The following is a 23,659-nucleotide window of genomic DNA, read 5'->3' on the forward strand; positions in this document are numbered from 1 at the left end:
GGGTTGCCGCATAAAGCAGCAGAGAATCCAAAAACAGAACATTGCAATAGCAATATCAGTACAAGTGAGCATTCCAGACAATCGCTAGAACCAGCCCCCAAGCTGGGACATGGCATTCTACTGACTGGATCCAGACACAGCAGGGACGCATGGACTATTAATACTAACAATATGATGAGCTGTCTGCAGTGTAAAATTCAAAAAGGAGGAATTCCAAGGGCCATCCAAACACGCATTTAACTGTTCAACCACATCAGAAGCATTTACAACATTAGCAGGTGTAATGTACAAGACACTTGTTGCAAGAATCAAAGGGAATCTACCTGTTCTTGCAAAAGCACAGTTTTTTTTATTTTAATTTAAAAGTCCAAGTCCAATATGAGAGTCCAGAGCACTCTGTGTCTGTAAGGAATCACTTACCCTTCCAGACAGCTGATCCCCAGTCTCTGTAGTCACAGGTGTCTGTGAAATGGCAACTCCAGAAACCATAGCCGCAGTAGCAGCAACAGCAACAGCAGCAACAATTACAGCTGTTCACCTGCTGTTGATGAATTATGATCTCCTGATGTTCTTGAGGCACTGGCAGAGGAATCACAGCAGGCACTCGAATGATCAAAGCTCAATCAGAACTGTCCCAGCAATTACTCGGCTTGCAGGTCCTAGAAGAACAATTAAGAATATAGCCCCCCAAAGTGCTATTCCACAATACAAAGAGAAATGGGGCAGGAATGCAAGCAGAGGATCAAATAGTCAAATTGCATCCAGCAGTATAACAATTTGGGTCCTTGAGTGATACATTCTTCCCACATAACTGTGGGATAGAGATTAAAATCTCTATCAGCATCCCAACACCGAGGAACAGGTTTGGGGCCATAGGTATTATACAATACTAACTGGCATTAAAAGTGGGGGGTTTCTCACCAGACTCCCCATCACTTATAATTCTGTTACTATCACCAGAGTCACCACCTGAAGCAGAAGGAGCATCGCGGTCTTCATCCTGGGTCACTGGCTTTACGCTCTGCTCTGGCACCCAAATTGGTTTATCAACTTCTGGAGGAAAAACACATACAGCCCCCCTCACCTTTGCCAACAAGTGGGTTGGTTCCATCCATCTTCCTGTTTGCAGATCTTTCCAATGAACACATCCTAGGCTCTGAGCCCTAAATTGTGTATTGCGCTCCATAGGTGAGCGCAGCTTCAGCATCCACAGTCAAAAAATTTAAAATAAAGAGAATGGTGGATAATTGAGTTGCTTGGGAGAATATGAACTCCCCCCTTTTATTTTTTGAAAATATTGCTTGAGGGTCTGATTGGCTCTTTCCACAAATGTTTGAGCCATTGGGTTATATGGGATGTGTGTTTTATGGGAAATTTCATAGAATGAACAAATGATAAAATATTTTTGCTGATATATGCTGGGCCATTATCTGTCTTAATAACCTCAGGTTTGCCCATATAGGCAAAAGCAGATGGGCAATGTGCAGTGGCATCTTTTGCTCATTCTCCTGAATGCAAGGATGTGAAAATTACTCCTGAAAAGGTGTCGACTGATACATGGACAAACTTAAGTTTCCCTGAGGCAGGCAGGTGTGTAACATCCATCTACCATAACTGATTTGGTCATAATCCTCGTGGGTTAACTCCTAAATTGGGTCTGCCTAGGAAAGGAGCACAATGAGGACAAGAAGATGTAATGGCTTGTGCTACTTCTTGCGTGCATTGAATATGATGCCGAAGGGAGCACGCATTAAGGTGAAATTTATCATGTATTTCTTGGGCGTGGTCAGAAGTAAAGCAAACACGTATATATTTATCAGCTAAATCATTACTTGGTGACAATGGCCCAGGCAACTGGGTATGACTGTGGATATGTCTGACAAACAAAGGCTCAGTCTGCTGCCAAATCAAATGCTGAACACAGCTGAGCAAATGATGGACCTTAGAGGTAGGTGATATATATGCAGATGTCTGCAATGGCTTAAAGATGCGGGCCATATACACATTATCAGTATACAAATTTACAGGTTCCCCAAGGACGAGCTGGAGTGCAATGATGCAGGCTGTTACCTCTGCAGCTTGGGCTGATACATCTCCCACAGGACATTTCCATACTTTTCCTCCAGAAACCACGACTGCATTACCTTTAGGGGAAGCATCTGTAAAGACAGCACAAGCTGAAGTTATGGGAGATCCTCTAATCACTCGGGGTAATATAACAGGATGATTTTTGAATAGGACCATTAATGGATACTGAGGATAATGAGAATCAAAACTTCTGGAAAAGGAGGTGAGAAAAAGGGTCCACTCATCATGGTACTGCTGTAAATGTACTAGCTGGTCTTTAGTATAAGGTGTTAAAATCTTGTCAGGGCACTTCCCAAATGTCAGAACAGCAACCTTAGCTTTCCAAAGTAATTGTAATATAGCTTCATAGTATGGGGTGACTACCCTCACTGGAGAGGCATCATGTATACCCATAAAATAGGTCCATCCTGCCAAAAGACTCCCATAGGGGCAAATTTGGAAGCAAGAGCTACAAAATTTAATGATTGATCATAATTAATCTGCTGGAGATGGACCCTTTCAATGTTGTCCAGAAGAAGCCTTAAGGCCTGCCTGGCCGCAGGCATCAATATTCAGGAAGAGGTTGAGTCGGGATCTCCCAAGAGTATATCATAAAATGGTCTTAAGTCACCTGTTTTGATTGCTAGGGAGGGGCGTATCCACTGTACGTCTCCCAGGAACTGCTGCCAATCATATAAGGTTTTAAGATGAGAGGTGTCAATAGTTAATTTTTTTTTGGTTTAATTCCATCCATGGCAAATTGGTACCCAAGGTAGGAATATGGGACTTGCGTTTGGACCGTCTCAGGAGCTATGATCAGCCTTGCCTTCTTTAAATCCTGTTGCATTTGAATATAAGCCTTGAGCAGTTGATCTTGATCAGGCTCTGCTGTTAATAAATCAGCCATATAATGAACAATACATAACTGTGGAAGCTGACAGCGGACAGGCTCCAAGGCAGCAGCAACATAAGTTTGACATCTGGTAGGACTATTTGCCATTCCCTGGGGGAGTATAATCCAACAGAATTACAAAGCTGGCTTCTTAAAATTGACTGAAGGGAGCCTAAAAGCAAAATGACAGTAATCCTGTTTGGCTAGAGGAATAGTAAAAAAGCAATCCCTGCTGAAGAGGCTGTATAACCTAATTGATGGCCCTAAGGTCTTGTAATAGTCTCCATTTTCCAGATTTCTTTTTAATGATAAATATGGGTGTATTCCAAGGGGAAGTAGAGGGGACAACGTGCCCTGCCTGCAGCTGATCTTGGACCAAAGCATGAGCAGCCTGCAATTTCTCTTGAGTCAAGGGCCACTGTTCCACTCGTCAGATTTCCAAGTTGTAGGAATTGGGGCAGGCTTGAAAACAGTGACCCTAACTAAAAATGGCCTAAGACTGCTTCGGTCTCCCAGCGGTCTGGTAATTTGTTTATCTGGTATCACTGACTGCAACTGGCCCTGCAGATTTTTCCCAGCGCCTGTCCTGGTCTCCATCCCAGTTGCTGCATAATTTGGGACTCTGGTGGTGGTGGTGTGGGCTGAGTGGTCAAGACAGCTCCCATCTCACTCAGGACATCTCTTCGCCAGAGATTAACAGGTAGTCCTGGGAGGACATATAGCTGAAAGTAACCCTCATGGCTTTCATTATCCTGCCACTTTAATATTTTTGCACTCTTCTTGGGACTTGCTTGACCTATTCCTTGTAGGGTGGCAGTACTACTTTCTAATGGCCACTTCTTAGGCCAGAATTCTAAGGACAGGACAGAGACATCAGCTCCAGAGTCTAAAATCCCATTAAATGACTTTCCATCAATAATCAATTCCAATCCTGGCCTTTCTTTCATATGAGCTACCCAAAAGGCTGCAGTTCCAGATGACCCAAAACCCTTAGAACCCAGACTGGACCTGGCCACGGGGTTGGAGGTGTTAACTAAGGGTACCAAGACCAATTGGGCAATACGATCCCCCTGAGGAATTACTGTAACCCTTGAGTAACTGATGTCATAATTTTTATTTCTCCTTGATAATCTGCATCAACAATTCCAGGATGAATTTGAATTCCCCTCAAGATGGTACTGCTTCTTCCTAAGATAAGCCCCAAGTTCCCTTTAGAGAGCAGCCCAAAAACGTTAGTGGGTAAAGCTTGAACCCCCAATTGGGCTGTCAAGACTGCTTGGGTGGAGATACTGAGTTCCAGTTCTGCACTTCCTTGGGTGGCATGGGCAAGGTCTGCAATGCAAAAGGATTGCCCTTGGAACAAACTGCATGTAGCCACTGCTGGGGTGGGACCCCCTGACTCCTGGTGTCATTGCTCCATACACTGAGGATCTGGGGCCCTGGAGCGGGGCCCTCCACCAGTTTCCCTGCTGTTGGCCTTGGATAGGCAGAGGCCTTCCATCTATATCTGTCTTAGATCTGCAATCATTTGCCCAATGGGCCTCCCTTTTACATCATGGGCACTTTCCTGATCTGGCAGTAGTTCCCTTAGTGAGTTGTGGACATTCCTTTTTAAAATGTCCTGGGGCACCACAGTTAAAGCAGGTTTTATCCCCAGTTGTCCGGGGTCCTCCCCAGGCCTGATGGCAGTGGCAATCACCTGGCCCTGAATAAAGTGTCCATCAATATCCTGGAAGATCCAGATGTATTCATTTAAGCTTTTTGCCTTATGTGGCCACCAGGCTTCCTTATAGTACTTATTGACATTCTCAAATGCCAGCTGCTTAACTATGGGCATAGCTGTGGTCACATCACCAAACAATCTCCCTGCCCCCCCCCCCCCGTGGCCTTGTTTGGCAGGGCTTTCCAAGCTTTGGTAGCCGCAGCTGCCATCTGGAGATATATGGCAGGATCGAGCACAATTTGATTGGCCAAGTCAGCATAAGCTCTTGCTCTAGTTAGCATGTCCAGATTGTGCTGTGCCTGTCCCACTTGCATGTTTAACCTAGCCATTTGTAAACAATTTTCTTGATATTCTCCCGTCCACAATAAGTAATCTCCTCCTGACAGTACTGCATGGCATAGCTGCTGCCAATCACTAGGTGTAAGATTCAATGCTGCAAAAGACTCTACCATGGCAAGAGTAAATGGGGCCTGAGAGCCGTGTACCACCACGGCCTCTTTCAATTACTTCATCTCTTTAAAGATCAAGGCCACATGTTGTCTCAGCATCTGTCCTTGATTGTTAGGATCAGGTACCTCTATAACCGGAGCAACTGTGTGCTGGGGCCAAAAACAGACACCTCCTCTTCTTCCTGAGCCCTCTTCAGCCTCCCTGTCATCTGTCAGTCCCCAACGGGACTCGCTCCTTCCCCAGTCCTCATTAAAAGAAGGTGGGGCTGACAGCACACGTGAGGAATCCTTCGCCCTACAGTGCTTCAGCCTTTTCCGAAGTACCTTAATGTCCTGCATTAGTTTATAAACTATTCTCTGCATTAAAGCTGAGGCTGTCTTCCCAATTTTCTGACTCAGAGGTTATTGCTATCTGGTTTTGTGCCCAAAAGTGTGCAGATTTGGTGCTAGCCTTGGTCCCGCGCCAGATTCCAAACTTCCCCCTGATACCCCTGACATTTCCTTTCAGTTCCTATGAGACTCCTCCACCGATCCTATGAACTGGTGAGTCTCCTCCTCCTGTATTTCCTCAAGTATTTCTTTAGCCCACAGCGAACTCTGGTCTCACTTTCACTTTATCGTTGTTGTGATCTAGCTGCCCTCACTCCCCCTGACCAACAGCCTAACTTCCTTGTGGTCTTGTAATTGACAAGAATGTTTGTGTTCTTTGTGATCAGAGGTTTTCCACAGAAGCAGTAGAGGTATAAAAGGTTTTAGCTGAAGCAAAATAAAGCTTGCTGTTCTTCTACCTGAAAAGAAGCCTCAGTGTCTGAATCCAGACACCCCAGTCTCGGCATCCAGGCTGCACTGGCTGTGTGCACTGAGATCTGGAAAGTGAGAATCCATGAACGGGGTCACTCCATTGGCCAGCTAACTCGAGGAGCATATTGGGGAAGGTAACATGTCTTCTTTTCATTCCCCAGAGATACTCTGAAGGACACCCTCCAAAAGACTAGCAAGTATAAAGAAGAGACAGGACGGTGAATTGAAGGCCTTAAAAAGTAACTGAAACTCTTAAAGCAACAAGGCACCGAAGTAACAAGGAAGACAGCCAAAGATTTCATACAAACAATAGCTCAAGTTAGCCCCTGGTTTATTATGGGAGGGGGGTTAAATGTTCCAAACTGGGAACAAGTCAAGTCAGATTAAAGGGAGTATGTCTTTCTTCATCCCCAGAGATGCTCTGAGGGATGCCCTCTGGAAGATTGGCCAGTAGGGAAGTAATAAAGAGGAGGCAGGAGGGTGAATTGAGGGCCTCAAAAAGATAGAATGTGTACAGATGTATGTTCTTGTGTTGACTGTGTTGTCTTCTGTGTTCTGGACTGGAGAAAGACATTTGATTCTGGGAACTGCTAAGAAAGGTATTTTGTCTTTAAAATATGGGCCAAAGGATTTGATGTTTTGGAAAAGAGGCTCTGCTTTTGTCTCCACAGAGGATGAGAACCTGTGGATTCATTGCAAATTTATTTGGTTTGAATCACCAAGACTCCCTGAAATGTTGATGTAAAATATCCCCAATAATGCAGCACCCCCGCTCAGCAGGAAGTAGCCAGACAGGTTGACGATGCCAAAATTCCCTTAAAAGATTGTTAAAGTGGGGCTCCTTCAATGGTTCCCGAGCAGGAGCAGTGAGCCTGCTTCCCTGAGTTCTGCTCTGCTCCATGCAGCAGTTTGGACCCAGAAGGAGTGCATCTGGGGCCAGAAGTCAGCTGGAGAAGAGCTTTGCCACCACAGATACTGCTGCCAGAGTTGCTCTCTCCCAGACTGTGCAGAGAGCTGAGACTGTCAACCAGCTGGCTGAAAGAGTCAGCAATGTTTTGGACATTCAAAATGATCTTAACGGACATATTCAATTAGGCATATTGACCTTGAACCAACAAGTGGCTCTGGTTCAGGAGCAAGTGGACTATCTTTGGGCTTTTCAAAGGCTAACATGTTCCAGCTTTTGTCATATTACATGTGTTACTCCTGGCACTGTATTGCATCCTTCTGCTACTGTTATGGAACTCTAGAGTCATATGAACGGGGTTTAGAATACTGCTTTTGTCAATTTTACCACCCAGTTAGTGCATGCTAGATGGTTGCAGCACTGGTCTGCTTCATTGGCACTATCAGTTCTGGGGATATTTGGTTTAGGGCTATGTGTCTGGGCAGGACTGGCAATATTAGAGGGCTATTCCCCATGACAGGCAAGGTATAAATAAAACAGGGGAAGTTGTTGTGATCTAGTTGCCCTCACTCCCCCTCACTGACAGGGGAACTTTCTTGTGGTCTGTAATTGACTAGAATGTTTGTGTTCTTTCTGGCCGGAGGTTTTCCACAGAAGCAGTAGAGGTATAAAAGGTTTTGGCAGAGGCAAAATAAAAGTTGCTGTTCTTCCACCTGAAAAGAAGCATCTATGTCTCAATCCTGGCACAGCCTGTCAGTCTCAGTATCCAGGCTGCTCTGGCTGTGGCAATCGGTAAGCAGGGTATCACAGACCAGGTACCATAGCAAAAGGGTAGAAATAGAGAAGCACCCTCCTTTTGCAGTCGTTTCTGAAAGTCTCTTTTTACCTGTTTCCAGTAGGAGATGTTCAAGCCCCCACCTGTCAAAAACCATGGGCTTGCTGCGGCTATAGTCTATAGTTCTCTGTTTAACCGTGCTTCCTTGTTGCTCTAACAATTTAGATATCTGATATATCAGGTCCCTCTTACTGCTTGTGGATCCCATTTTACCCCAATCCGTCCTTACCAGCTAGGACAACCCCGTCTGCTACCCCTTCTTTCTCAGATCTTGTTGGGACCTCCACTTTGCCATGCCAGCATAGCAACTGTAGTTCTCTGAGCAAGGGACATCAGGATTAACACACAACACAACTTCAAATTCTGCAAATAAGCCTTATTCCACTTTCTCACACAGTCTGTATAGCCCTCAGCAGGGGAGGCCAAGCCAGCAAAAGCAAGAAGCTAATGACTGTAGGAGTAAACATCTTTAGAAACATTGCTGAAAACAACAGATTGTTCTATTTTTGTTCTTCTTTTCAGAACAACCAACCACAAGAGTGCAAAACAGAGCTTTTCCGAGTTGCCGCCAAGATGGCCGAAGTGGAGCAGAAGAAGAAGCGGACCTTCCGCAAGTTCACCTACCAATCACACCTTGGACCTGGACCAGCTGCTGGACATGTCCTATGAGCAGTTGATGCAGCTTTACAGTGCCCAGCAGAGGCAATGCCTCAACCGCGGCCTGTGTTGGAATCAGAATTCGCTGCTCAAGTGCCTGGGAAAGGCCAAGAAGGAGGCGCCACCCATGGAGAAGCCCAAGGTAGTGAAGACCCATCTCAGGGACATGATCATCCTGCCCGAGATGGTGGGGAGCATGGTGGGCATGTACAACAGCAAGACCTTCAACCAGGTTGAGATTAAGCCAGAGATGATTGGCCACTAGTGGGCGAGTTCTCCATTATCTACAACCTGTGAAGCATGGTCAGCCTCACATTGGTGCCACACACTCCTCCCACTTCATCCCGCTCAAGTAGCTGTGGCCAATAAAGACTCATGTTTAAAAAAAAAAAAGAGTGCAAAACAGATCAAGTGGGGGTGCGAAGTCCTGTCCTCAAGGGACCCAACATAAGCTAACATTGTTGTTTTTGATCTTAGCCATTTGGACTTGTATAAGAATGTATCTCAGAGTCATTTTGATTTGCATTTCCCTGATGATTAAGGATGATGAACATTTCCTTAAGGGTCTTTTGGCCAGTTGAGATTCTTCTGAAAATTCTCTGTTTAGAACTGTACCCTATTTTTTAATTGGATTATTTGGAATTTTCATGTCAAACTTCTTGAGTTCTTTATGTATATTGTAGATCAGTCCTCTGTCTGATGTGGGGTTGGTGAAGATCTTTTCCCACTCAATAGGCTATCTTTTTATCTTATTGACTATGTCCCTTCCTTTACAGAAATTTCTCAGTTCCAGGAGGTCCCTTTTATTTATTGTTGCTCTCAGTGTCTGTGCTGCTGGGGTTATAATTAGGAAGTAGTCTTTTGTGTCCATGCAGTGAATGCTACTTCCCAATTTTTCTTCTATCATGTTGTGTCGTCAGATTTATATTGAAGTCGTTAATCCATTTAGACTTGAGTTTTGTGCATGGAGATAGGTATGGATCTTTCTACATTCTTCCACATGCAGACATCTAGTTATGTTAGCACCATTTGCTGAAAATGCTTTCTTTTTTCCATTGTGTAATTTTTGCTTCTTTATCATAAATCAGGTGCTCATAGGTGTGTGGTTTAATGTCTGTGTTTTTCTATTTGATACCATTTGTCAACTCATCTGTTATTATGCCAGTACCAGGCTGTTTTCATTACTATAGTTCTATAGTAGAGCTTTATGTCAGGGATGGTGATTCCTCTGGAAGTTCCTTCATTGTAAAGGATTATTTTGGCTATCCCTGGGTTTTTGTTTTTCATACAAAGTTGAGTATTGTTCTTTCAAGGTCTGTGAAGAATTGTGTTGGGATTTTGATGAGGATTGCAATAAATAAATAAATTGGTTTTGGCAGAATTGTCATTTTTATTATGTTAATCCTACTTATCCATAAGCATGGGAGCTCTTTCCATTTTCTGTTATCTTCTTCAAATTTCTTTCTTCAAAGACTTGTTGAACAGGGCTTTCAGTTCTTCATTAGTGTTACCCTAAGATATTTTGTATCATTTGTTGCAATTGTGAAACATGATGTTTCTCTGATTTCTTTCTCAGCATTTTATCATTTTTATATAGGTGGACTACTGATTTTTTTTTTAGTTAATATTGTATCCTGCCACATTACTGAAGGTATTTATCATCTGTAGGATTTCCCTGGTAGAATTTTTAGGATCACTTATATATACTATCATATCATCTGCAAAAGCAAATGTTTGGCTTCTTCCTTTCCAATTTGTATCTCTTTGTTCTCCTTTTGTTGTCTTACTGCCCTAGCCCATACTTTAAGAACTATGTTGAATAGATATGGAGAAAGTTGACAACCTTGACTTGTTCCTGATTTTAGTGGAATCACTTTGAGTTTCTCTCCATTTAATTTGATGTTGACTGTTGGCTTCCTGTATACTAAGCAATAGAGGAGAGGGTGCCCAAACTTGCCTTGTCCTGTAGTCAGACTGATGAATATTTTAAATATCACCATAGAAACTTGTCAGGAGCCATTTCAGGCTTCTCCTTTCTCACAGGGCCTTGAAGTAAAAACCTTGAGACAGAAAACTTAAAGTTAACCAAAACATTACGTGCTAACCTTGGAGACTCAAGCTCTGGAAAGCACCACAGAGTGCCCCCATTATTCCTTGCTTATCACTAACAGCAGGTGTTTTAGCCACTGACCTTGCAACTGCTAAGCTTAGCTGCCAAGCTGCTGAATCCCTTCCTCCTTCTTCTCCCTTCCCCCTTCCCCAGTTCCCCCTGTCCGAGTTTCTCACTGAGGAGTATTTAAGACTAAAGCTTGCTTCAATAAACGGAGACTTTGACAAGAGAATTTTGCTTGGTCTGTGTTTCTCTCTCTCGCCCATGTTCTTTCAGATAGTGCCCCTTCAGACCCTGGAACAACTGGACCTGCTGGGCGGGTACACTCTGATTCCTTCTGTTGGTAATTCATTTGCCAATATTAGGAGAAATCTGCTTGTATGTGGGTTATCTAGAGCTTGTAAACATTAAGGCACAAATAACTCACCTGGCTACAAAAACTAAAAATGGAGAGTGGTACTGTTTGATCCAGACTAATTCAAAGTTCTCTCAGATACTATTGCAAAAGGACAAAAGTCATATTAGTTCTGTGTCCCTTCCAAAAGACAGAGAAGCTTCTATCCAGGTCTGGAGCCAAGGCCTCTTAGAACTTGAAGCTGCAGTTTTTAGGGATCCTACTCTTTTCTTTGGGTTGTGGTTATCAGACCTAAGGTAACTGTGCCTGAGGTATCCTGGGTTCTCTTTGCCAACATTGTCTGACTTAACTCCCAGCTGACCTTGGCTATCGCCCCCTCTGCAAATAGAATACAATGAGTTATGCTGAGTAACAAACTTGCTTGGCATAAGTCATCAGCTTATGTAAGACCTCCAAGTCCCAGAGATCTGTCTTTTTTATTTCTCTTGCTCAAGCATCCTTATTGAAACCTTACCTTGGGACCCTTATTTTTGCAGGTTTGGGTAAGCACAGTATAACCCCAGCCTTAAAATTAGCACTTATTCACCTATAAATAAGATGTCATGGTGTTCACAAGCACCGATTAAGAATATTAAATAATCTCTGATCATCATCTGAACAGCAAGTTTGAGACCAGTCTTGTCTACAGGAGACACTATTAGAAACAAAAACAAAACCCAAAAGGTGTGTTTCAAAAAAATACCTAAAAAGAAAAGATCACCCCCCAACAAAAATGCTAAGGGAGTTATTGCTTTTTCAAATGGGGCAGAGCATGGAATTCTTAGGAACTTAAGCAATTAATGGAGTTCTTGGTTTTGAAGAATTATGACTTGATAAGTAAACCTTGAGTATTCAGAAGAACAAATCTTCCAAGAGCTGCAGTCTGCACATGGGCACTGCTCCTGGGCATGAGCTTAGGAATGACAGGCCAATAGTCCATCCTTTAGAAAGCATTCAGAAAGACTCTGTGTAAATTCAGTCTATATTTTATAGGTACATGTATATGCATATATGTATGCACGTTTGCATATTATAGTCCGCATCTATACATAATTTTTCTCAAATTTGTCAAATCATGCTTTCATTAGTGATTTTATATAAGTGATTCTACAACTGTTTTAGGAAACAAAACTCTGAATCTGGTTAAACATCTGAGGTTCACAGGCAACATCACCTTACCTCCCATATTTCCATTCCTTAGAGTCATGCACAGGGCTCTACATCGAAGTGAGATGGATTGAAGGCAAAACTTCTTCTGCATGGGGAAATCTTGGCTAGAGCTCTGGAAATAATAAGATTAAAGAGTTCAATTGGGAATTCGAGCTTGTGCATATTCCCCCAAAGTAACTATGTGCTTCCTGATAGGCATATGCCAGAGATACTCAGCATGGATGCTCAAGGTTGGTGAGGTCCTGCTGGGTGGCCTTACCTGTATTTATTTAAATACTGATTTAAAATAACTGTACTTCTCTAGGATCTGTAATAAAAAAAAATTAAATCTTTGATGCTCCCAACATCTGCACATCAGCATTTTAGCATCAAGTCCTAGTGTGCCAACATCCAGGGTCCTCACCTGACCTGTCACAATCCTGAGGTCACAAACACATGTCAGAAAAACCCAAGGATAAACATGTAATGATTCTGAGTGTGGCACAAACAATTCTGCAAACTGAAAGCCTTACTATTAATCCCAATGGCCATTTGAATGGATGAGAAGACAGGGGTTTAATGGCATTTGTGTAAGGGACACAAGTCACAGAAGCAAAGTTGGGAACCTAATATCACTCACCCTCCTGTAGTTAAGCATTGTCCCAACAAAAGGCAGAGGTTTGGAGCCAGAAATCTCTAGCTTCTTAAAAAGTTCACGAGAAGCTGGGTGGTGGTGGCACACACCTTTAATCCCAGCACTTGGGAGGCAGAGACAGGTAGGTCTTTGTGAGTTTGAGGCCAGCCTGGTCTACAAAAGCTAGCTCCAGGACAGGATCCAAAGCTACAGATAAACCATATCTTGAAAAAAAAAAGTTCATGAGAAGAGGTCCTATAACTAAAACATGGAGGAAAAAAATCAGGTCATGGGCTTGTTAATCATACACATAAATATTCATATTCATACAATACATAAATACACACATTCACATATATAAATATGCATATTAATATATACACATCAACTCATGTATATTATTGACTCAATATATATGAGTAGATGTACATGTGTATATGTATATATATTTGGATATAAATACTGAAAATTACCAGAATTTTTCAGTGAGGTAACAGGTAAGCAGAATATAACATATAACATAAAAATTCAGAGTAATAATCCCCTTCACAATCCATCTTATTATAAACTTTTAGGCTAATACTTGATGATCCTAGTCTTAGCGTTAATATGTAATAAAACTTTATAAACTTGAGTTTGAATGTTGCTGAAGGACTCATCAGACTTGGGAAGTAAAAAGAAGGCATCAGTGTGTGTAATCTTTAATGCAAGATCCACATGATCCATCCTCAACATTATGTAAAGAGTGAACAGTGAGGTTGTTGCACCCTGAAGTCCAATCACCGAGGAGGAGTCACCCCAAGAGACCACTCTTTCACCACAGTTGATGTAAAAGCAAGAGGATTTAATTAATTCTGTTGCGACAGGGTCTTTTAGCATTTAGGAAGCCAAAAGACCCCAAATAGCTGGTACAGGCTACTTTTAAAGTAAAAAGCCATGGAAACAAGGGGAGAGTTTAGGGGCTGTTTTTCCAACTATTAGGATTGGCTGATGCAAAGGGCTATTAACAATGATTGGTCTGAGCTGAGGCGAGAGAGTGGTTTCTAGAACAGGCGGAGTAAGGGGGAAACAAACATCTGTGAGTCATCCTAACCGTATTGGAGGAACGGAGTCAATATCCCCTGACAAAGGCCAAGGAACTGAGTCAAGATAATCTAAGGGTTATCTTGCCCCAATTCCAATAACTGAGTTCTATCTGGAGAACATCCACAAGGACACAGGGAGATGGAAAATCCCCAACATTCCAGTACGTGCATGGGAAGTTGTTAGGTCCTTGGTTCCTAGGGGAGGGGGGAGCACTACTGCTGAGAGGCCTCAGAAATGGCTTCAGATTTGTCCTAGAGTTTTACAAGGTTGCACAGCATGAGAGGATAGCCAGCCAGCAATCTTCTGACAAGGCTATCCTACCTGGCCTGTCCCTCAAACTGAAAACTCTGCATAGCCTCCCAGGTGCAGCTGGTGAGATGGCTCTTCAGCTAAGAGCATTTGCTGATCTTGCAGATGACACAAGTCTGGGTTCCTAGTCCCCGCATGCCAACTAACAAAAGTCTTTCATCCCAGTCCCTGAGAATCCAAAGCCTTCTTTTAACCTTTGTGGGCATCAGGCCTGCATGTGAAATGCATGCACACATTCAGGCGAAAACATCCATAGGGGCCATGTAAAAATAAATATATTTCCTTCTGACACCAATTTTGTGCATCATCTTCTGTTCATGTATGGTGTTTTGATGCTGCAGTTATTTTTGAGCCATTCATGCTTCTGCAAATAACCTTTCAAATTTCTGTAATAACTTTGTAAACTCATGTCTCTCCAAGTTAAACTTTGGAGGAATGGCTACATTGATCTGTCAATTGTGTTCTACTGAGGTCAAAGGGAATTTGCTCACATCCTTTCTAGAAAACTCTAATTGCACCATGTGTTACCAAAATGAACTCATGAGGCGATGAACTACAAAAAGCACTATTTCTGTGCTCTGTTTCTTCCTAGATCCTAGACAGCACAATGGCAGCTTTCTGTACTAAGATGATCAGCCACAAGCACACAGTTTACTATCAGTAATGAGCCAATCTGTGGCAATACTTTCTGGACAGGTAGGCCTGAGTCTAAGTAATATATCTTATGTGTAGTTTCCCTCAATGTGGGTTCAAGATCCTGCAAACCTTCCTATTCCCATGTGATAAATAAATGTCAGAAAAAAAGAACAAAAGAAACAGCTGAGTCTAACAATTAGAAGCCCGATCCTGATTGCCTCACCACATTAGCTCCTTAACAAGAGTCAAGAATCTTACTAGACCTGGATGGAGGTGGGTGGTCCTTGGACTTCCCACAGGGCAGGGAACCCTGATTGCTCTTTGGGCTGATGAGGGAGGGGGACTTGCTTGGGGGAGGGGGAGGGAAAGGGGAGGCGGCGGTGGGGACGAGATAGAAATCTTTAATAAATAAATAAATAATTTAAAAAAAAAGAATCTTTGGCTGAGAAGCACAGTGAGATAAATAATCTAGTTTACAGCAGAAATGTGTTCAGCGGTGGCAGCGTTAATTTCCACTAAATTATATCTTTTGGTTTTCTAACAGGGAGAAAAGGGGTCTAAGAATCATCCCAACTCTTAGGCCACAAGGGAGAGGCATCCAGCCTCATGGGCAGAGGAGCAGCAGGATGGTGGTCGCCAGCAGAGTCCGTGCTTCTATGGAATCAGGTCCATAGCTCTCTTCCTTCCGGAAATCTGTTCTCTGACTTTTCCTTGTGGGTGAGGACTTGAGTTTTCTTTCTGAGTACAAGTATAAATCTGTGATGCCAATCTGAAGTATTTGTGTTCTAGGAAAGGGGGGTGAAGCAGTTGATACTGCCAGTAGAAAGACCAAGTGTATGTATATCGCAGGTATGGAGAATATGGGTGTCTTCTTCAGTTGACTATTCACAATAGTTTATACTAACTCACATTTTTACTTCTTTCAAGTTCTTTTCTGTAGACAATTAATAAATAACTAGGCCAACGACTTGGTAAGACCAAAGGTCATAGATGTTTGTCAGACCTTCTGAATACAGTGACCCCCAACTTGGCCTTCATAGTGACAAAGTAATAACTCGTAGAAAGCTCATTGATGAGGGTGATGGTTATAAGAAGGGACATCCATTCTGCTCTCCAGCTCAAAAGATAAAACCCCCTGTTAATTTTATAGCAGATGAGAGGTGAATTACATCATGAATGCTTACTCTCCTCTGTTTCCTAGAGTTTCTTTCCTGATCAAGCATCTACCAGCCTATTTCTTTCATTTTCCAAATTATCCTGAGTGATTTTTCCCACTCTTTAAAGAGTTCCTGATGTAAACAGACTTTCTCCCACAGTAGCCATCAATTGCAAAAGCTCCTCAAGTAGAGGCAGGACTGTGTGAACCCTTTTCTCACCCATGGTGGGATACTGGCATGCTAGATCTTATGTCACAGTCCCCATGAGTTCATGCGTGTAACCGCACTACCATGCCTGTTTCTCTGAAGGTGGCTGTTCTCTCTGCCTCTTACAATTGTTCTAGCTCCTCTTTCTTGATGATCTTTGAGCCTTAGGGGGATGTGGTACTATAAAATGTAACACACTGAAGGGCTCATCAGGCTCCACTGTATGGTCTCACACCATGGGCATACAGTTGGCCCTATATGGTTAAACAACTATAGCAATAACATGAAGTTAGGTGGAAAAGGTGATGGGTGGGATAGTAGGGTAACTGGAGGCAAGGGAATGGGGTGGAGTTTCTGTTGGGCCCTGCCCCCAGGGATGTTTGTCTAGTTGCCTGCTGTTTTGTGTTTTTGTGCAAGTATATCTTGCGCCTGGCCTTTTGCTTTTGTGACCTTTTTTACTTACCACAAGGTTCCTTGTTTCTCAGTGTTGTTTACCACCTAGCCTTGAGAACATGAACTTCTGAACCCGGAGATTTCTCCACAGTGTGCTAAGGCTGTATATAGGGCTGCCTTGAGCTCTCAGTAAACTGCATTCCCTGACCACGAATTACCCCAGGTGTTGTGCTTTTTTAAACCCTCAGCCCCTCACCCGCAACTCGGTACTGTGGCAGCGCTGGCGCTACAGGTTTCATCAAAACACTTTATATAGTATGTATGAGTATTAAACAAAGAAGACGAGAGTACAGGGACTGGACAGGCAGCCATTGGTTAAAAGAGTGTTTTGTTCTTGTAAAGAGTCAATGTTTGGTTCCTAGAACACACGCTGAGTGCCTCATGACTACCTGTAACTCCAGTTTCAGGGAGATTCGCCATCTCTGTTTCTGTGGGCACCTGCATACATGTACATGCACCTACACATGAACACATAAGCACAATTTTTAAAATAATAAAAACATATTTTTATAAAGTGAAAAGTAAAATCTTCCATACATCATATCTGTGGGATAAATTGTTCTGGTTTTATTTTCACTCTTATGTTAAAGATATGAAAACTGTCATGTGGAAGAAGCTTTTGCAAATGATGAAGCCATGAAGCCGAGACATGCGGAGAGTGCTTACAAATCGAAATTCTACCCCTGATTAAATTTCAAGGGTCAGAAGAGTAACTCTCTAAAGTCGCAGAATTTTATAGGACAAAAAAAATCTGAAAAACATATTTCACTAAGTTCTAAATTTGGGGAAAAGTATGAATTTCTAGACACAGTTATATAACAGAATGAAAGCAGCAATTAGAACAAACTTATATCCAGAAGAGGTAAGACTGAATGACTAGTTTTTAAACATCTCCTTATTTAAAATGTAAGGGTATAAATGAACTGGTTCAGAGGTGAGTTTTACAAGATACTCAAAAAAGAAAAAAAAAAAGACCATCTTGAATATCAGATATTTACATTTTGATTCACAACAGTGGCAACATTGCAGTTATGAAGTAGCAATGAAAATAATTTTATGATTGGCTGGTCACCACAGCATGAGGAAACTGTATTAAAGGTCTCATTATTAGGAAGGTTGAGAACATCGGTCTTGGAAATAATGTTTCAAACAGACTTCCTGAGTCTTGCTCCAGATACGATGTATCAACTCCTAGGAAATTGCTTCACAGACCTGTAGCTGCAGGAGTTCAGCAAACATTATGAGGCTCTGTTTCTTGAGAATCAGGACAACATCATGTGGCTGGTGATTAACTCTTGCTTTCCTGAACATGGATTATCCCAGGAGAAGGAAGGCAGTTGGAAGAGGGGTCTCTCAGTATATTTATGAGGCAGCAAGAATTGAACTCCTGACGTTTTTGAGAACTGAGACCAAAAATATATGTTCTTAGAATCACTGAAATGCTAGCACATTAGGAAACTCTGGATATACAGTCTGGAAAAGAGAGTGGTTCAAAGCAGAAGATGCAACCATGGTTCTCCAAATGTCATAAACTTGACCTTGCAAAACATTTGGACACACCTAGTCATTTTCCAGGTAATGGAAATTCTGTGGTCTCCTCTCTTATAGAAAAACTCTGTTGGTGACAGTGGTATATGAGATAGGATACAGAAAAAGGCAAAATATGGGACATGGGAAGAGACAGGAGCCCTTCATCCAAGAGTCTGCTTGAAGCCTCTCTCTATTAGAGACTCAAGAATTTCAGTACAATTAGTATTTGCTTAAGGCCTTTCTCCTTTCCCAGCTATAAATTACAGTTTTCTAAGAATTTCACTAGGAACCCCACTTACAATAAAAGACATGTTATAAACCTCTTCTTGCACATCCTTCTGCTTTATCAATTCATCTTTGTAATCCCATTGAAGAATTCTTTATGGGCTGGAAAGATGGCTCAGAGGTTAAGAGCATTGCCTGCTCTTTCAAAGGTCCTGAGTTCAATTCCTAGCAACCAGATGGTGGCTCACAACCATTTATAATGGGGTCTGGTGCCTCTTCTGGCCTGCAGGCATACACAGACAGAAGATTATATGTATAATAAATAAATTTTTTAAAAGTATTCTTTAGAGCCACCCTACAATCAAACCTATAGGAGAGTGAGAGGAGGCTGAGGAGATTGCTCAGTGGGTAAGGCACTAGCTATCCTTGAAGCTTGAAGGTGGAGATTCAGGACAAAACCTGGGGGCTTGTGGATCACCCAGTCCTGCTGAAATAATGAGCTTCAGGTTCACTAAGAGTCTCTGACTCAAAGCAACAGAAGAGAAATGGTGGAAGATACCAGACACTGACAAGTGTCTTCTTTGTGTGCATGCACACAAAATAAGTAAAAGAAGACGTCAATTTGAGAGGATGTGAAGGGAAAGTGATAATTAAATTTTAATTAAAATTTAACAGTTATAAATAAAAAAAGTTTTTTTTTTTGGAATCTCAGTCATTGTCTGGAAATGCTTCTATTTAACATCTAAGGTTTCATTTTATCCTGCAGCAGAGGAAAGCTTCTCAGCTTTTTTTCCTCAAAACAGGATTTCTCTGTGTAGCCCTGTTTGTTCTGAAACTCACTCTATCGACCAGGATGACCCTGAACCCAGAGATTCCCTCCTCTGTGTCCTGAAGGTGTGTGTCACCACCATCTAGATTTTTTAAAATGTACATTGATATTTTGTCTGCATGAGAGGCTGTTGGATCTCCTGAAACTAGAATTACAGACACAAGTTAGCTGTCATATGGGTGCTGGGAACTGAAATCAGGTCCTCCAGAAGAGCAACCAATATTCTTAACAGCCAAGCCATCTCTCTAGCCTCTGATTAGGTTTTGAACAGTATCATATTTGTTTGGATATAAGATAGTCTTAATGTCACACTGTGATGCTTTAACATCTTTTCATACATATAAAATATTTTTAGAAGAGAGAAAAACCATATTTTAGCCTAGAGATAACTTTCAAGGTTATCAAAATGTCAAGAAAAGAGAGAAGAGGGAGAGGAGCAGGGAGGTCATTCCTTCATGTGTATGGCTGCCAGGATCAGAAATATTTTGCTGAACACTGGCCACAGTTTGAGTGTTGACTGAGGTTTCTGTCCCACCTAATCCTGCAGTCTTTCATCCCAAAGAAACACACAGAGTTCTACATTAATTATAAACTGATTGGCCTAGTATCTCAGGCTTCTTAGTAACTCTTATAACTTATATTAGTCCATAATTCTTGTCTGTGTTAGCCACATGGTTTGGTACCCTTTTCTGCAAGGCAGTCACATCTTGCTATCTTACTTCCTTTGCACTGCAGACTGAACTTTCCTCTCCCAGAATTCTTGTTGTCCTGCCTCTACCTCCTGCCTGGTTGCCTGCCTATACTTCCTGCCTGGTTACTGGCCAATCAGCATTTTACTAAAAATAATATAAGACCATTTTCCCACAAAATATTTTTAGAAGAGAGGAAAAACAATATTTTAGCCTAAAGATAACTTTCGAGGCTATCAAAATGTCAAGAAAAGAAAGAAGAGGAAGGGGTGCAGGGAGACCATTCCTTCATGTGTATGGCTGCCAGGATCAGAAATATTTTGTTGAACACTGGCCACCATTTGAGGAGCAATTATTTTCTCTTAAGATCTAAGTTCTAAATGGGGCTTGGGTTCTTAGGCAAGAACTAAAATATCACGTAACAATTAAACGCTTCTTCATGCAAGGCTAGCAGTAGAAGTTAGGACATTTTCAGTTCTTTGAAAAAATCCCTTATGTTCCATTAAGAACAGTGGTTTTCAATATTTCTAATGTTAGGACACTTTAATACAGTTCCTCTTGTTCTTGTTGTGGTGACCTCCAACCATAAAGTTATTTTTTTATTTATTTATTATGTATACAATATTCTGTCTGCGTGTATGCCTGCAGGCCAGAAAAGGGCACCAGACCCCATTACAGATGGTTGTGAGCCACCATGTGGTTGCTGGGAATTGAACTCAGGACCTTTGGAAGAGCAGGCAATGCTCTTAACCTCTGAGCCACCTCTCCAGCCCCCATAAAGTTATTTTCATTGCTTCTTCATAACTGTAATTTTGCTAGTGTTATGAATAATAATGTAAATACCTGACATGGAAGATGGTCTTAGGCAACCCCTGTAAAAGAGTCCTTTGACACAGAGGGGTCATGACCCATAGGCTGAGAAGTACTGGTTTAGATTCTAAGTATAGAACTCTGCACTTCATGCAGAAAGAATTTCCCCATAGTCACAACACATGTGGGTCTCTCACTGTCCCTTGTCCCTTCTTCCATAAATGACCACCTCAGAGCTCACAAACACAGGATCACCTGTCCACTATCCCAAGATGCAAGAGAGTGGTCATAGCAGTCTCGTCCTGTGGGATGAGACACATAGGTTAAGAACTGCTGGTCTAGATGGACACATCTAAATTTATGTTTATCAGTTGAGCCCAAATTACCAAAGGAGATAAAAAATACTTAGGTTTCTCTGCAGAAACTTACTGATTTCACACTTAGTTAAATGGAGATAAAGCATTTATTAATAGCCCCATAAAAGATATAAAGATAGTAATTGCCATGGAGTCTGCCCTGGAGAAATTTCTGGATGTAAGAACTTCAATTAAGAATCTAGGGGCTGGAGAGATGGCTCAGAGGTTAAGAGCATTGCCTGCTCTTCCAAAGGTCCTGAGTTCAATTCCCAGCAACCACATGGTGGCTCACAACCATCTGTAGAGGGGTCTGGTGCCCTCTTCTGGCCTGCAGGCATACACACAGACAGAATATTGTGTACATAGTAAATAAATAAATATTAAAAAAAGAATCTAAAACATACATATTTATAACCTACATAAAAAAGCAAGCAAACAAACAAGGAGGGGGCTGGCGAGAGGGCTCAGCAGATGAATGTGCTTGCTGCCATGCCCAGAAACCTGAGTTTGATCCTAGGATCCACATGGTGGAAGGTGAGAACTACTTCTGTCAACTTGTCCTCTGTCTGAGCTTCAAATGCACAGTGGCTTGTGTGCCCACAAGCTGACAGTCACCTACACACACAACTAAAGTGAATTTAGGATGCTGTATCAGAGTTCTTTCAGTGTCATCTCAAAAAAAATGTATAGCATCTTATATAGAATTAAAAGATATACTATATTGATTTAGCATTTACTCCACTGCAATTCCAGAACTTGGGTAGGACAGCTAGGAGTATTGGAGTTCCTAGTTATCCTGTCTTTGCGTCAAACTCAAGGTCTACATAGTTGGAGGCCAGCCTGGTCTACATGAACCCCCCCCAAATACAAATCCACCTAACAAACAGCAAATCAGAAGCTAAAATAAAACAAATTCTCTTTATCCAGGGGCAATTGTGGTTTAATGTGTTGCGTATAATTTCACCTTTGTTTTCCAGTGGTGAAACAACATTCATCCATTAGTTTGTGCCAGACATCAGGGTCAAGTGTTCTGATCACAATTGCTAATAGCTAGGATCCTGCCCTCAGGACTGTAGTAAGCAAACATAACATACAACTTGGGCTATGGAAATTCTCCTCAGACTGTCGATCTATAGTGTGTCTGGACTAGAATATCCCAGGGGACTGGATAGACCATTTTTATACTCTTGGCTTTTGAATACCATTTATTTTTTTTGCAACTTCTTGCCATTTTTATTTTTCCTGTTTTAATTTTGCAGATGAAAGAAACTCTCAGAGATGTATGTTTCATGAGGTCAAACAACATCAGAAAAGCAAAGGAAATATTCCAGTCGATGGCTGTAGGACACACAGCTCACCACAATGTTGTGTGAGCTTGGAATGTAGTGCTCCCCAGAGAGTAAGTCTTACAAACATGGACCACTGAAGTGAGAACTCAGGGTACAATTGTAATATTGGCCAGTCACCCCTTCATGTCCCTCGTAATGACTTCGTATTTTATGACATGGAACTATTTAGCATGAACATGGTTATACCATTTATGTACTTGCTAAACTACCAGGAAACCTTTTTCTCCCACCAGGCTCAGCCACCTCTTAAAATTGGCTTCAGAAGTCACCTTTGCCCAAAGCCCCCAAACTCTTTTCATTCCACACCCATATATGGTGAATGCTCACCCTCTGAATATCTGAGAACCCTGCCAGGCCCCCAAGGTTGCTTGTCTTCAGAGTTTGTGACAGAGTGGCCACACTGCCATGTGCACAGAAACAAGTCAAAGAACGCAGTGCACAAGAGTGGCCCCAACTTTCCTTATGGTTTGGGCACTGTGAGAATGTCACAAGGCATGTCCTGGTTCAGTTTCCTCCCCTCCTGCAATAAAGCACAAAGCACGGGGTCTTGGTGTCATGCCCCGACATTCAATATCCATCGGGGCCTCGGGACTGGGCAATGCAGAGATTGAAGTTTGGATACTTTGTAGCTATACCTTCCAGCCAGTTGCTCCGGTTGCGAAAATCACAAAAGTAGGTGCACCGGAAAGGGGATGCAGGTGGGGGAGCATGTCCGGGAGGAATTAGAGGAAGAGGTCAGGGTGGAAGGGTGTTGAAGGGAGGCGCCTCGGGGTGTGTGTCGGTGGTGGTATCCAGAAAGCTAGGGAGGCTGTGGCGTTCAGCACCGCTTCTTTCTGTCTCTTCTGGTGTTTGGAATCCAGCATTTGGCAGCCTATTCCTGTTAAAAAGAACACTGCTCTGAAAAGGTACCTGGCAGCATGTTGCTGGCCCTGTTGTTTCAACCTGGGTGGGGGATTCAGAGAGAGCCCGTTTCTTCCTCAGATAAGGGTCTCATCAGGAAGGGACCCTGCTCTCAGCCAGCAGGGAGCAATAGTACTGGACAAAATGGGGGTCCTGAGATAGCTTTCCTCCTGGTTTCTGAGAGCCTTGAACTTTCTGTTGGGAGCTGGTGAGGCACACGATGAAGTCTCCAGTGTGTACTGAAACCAACCCCAGGGAGGTCCTTGCCAGCAGGCCCCGTATGCCGACTACAATCAAAGTCGTACTCAGCCTCACTTCTGCCCTGTGTTCCACAGAAATGCGATCTCTGTGAGTAGGTGGATGCCTGAAAATCGATCATCAACATGATGTACCAATGCCCTAAGGTGGGAGCTCTTAGAGCTTGTAATTCAGTGAGAAACTGTTGTGATTCCTCCCCCTAGAAAATTCCTCCTGGTGTAAAATGCTTCAGGACCCAGCAATTCAT

At 42.5% G+C, this 23,659-nt stretch overlaps 1 pseudogene; it reads left to right on the plus strand.

The window, feature by feature from the left end:
* The first annotated feature begins 8,247 nt into the window (after positions 1 to 8,247).
* LOC126493008 (40S ribosomal protein S15-like) lies at positions 8,248 to 8,792 on the plus strand (annotated as a pseudogene).
* Positions 8,793 to 23,659: the final 14,867 nt, after the last annotated feature.

The sequence above is a fragment of the Alexandromys fortis genome, unplaced genomic scaffold (genome assembly GCF_014885135.2).
Source record: "Alexandromys fortis isolate MF-2015 unplaced genomic scaffold, M_Fortis_MF-2015_v1.1 scaffold_306, whole genome shotgun sequence".
NCBI classification, from domain to species: Eukaryota; Metazoa; Chordata; class Mammalia; order Rodentia; family Cricetidae; genus Alexandromys; species Alexandromys fortis.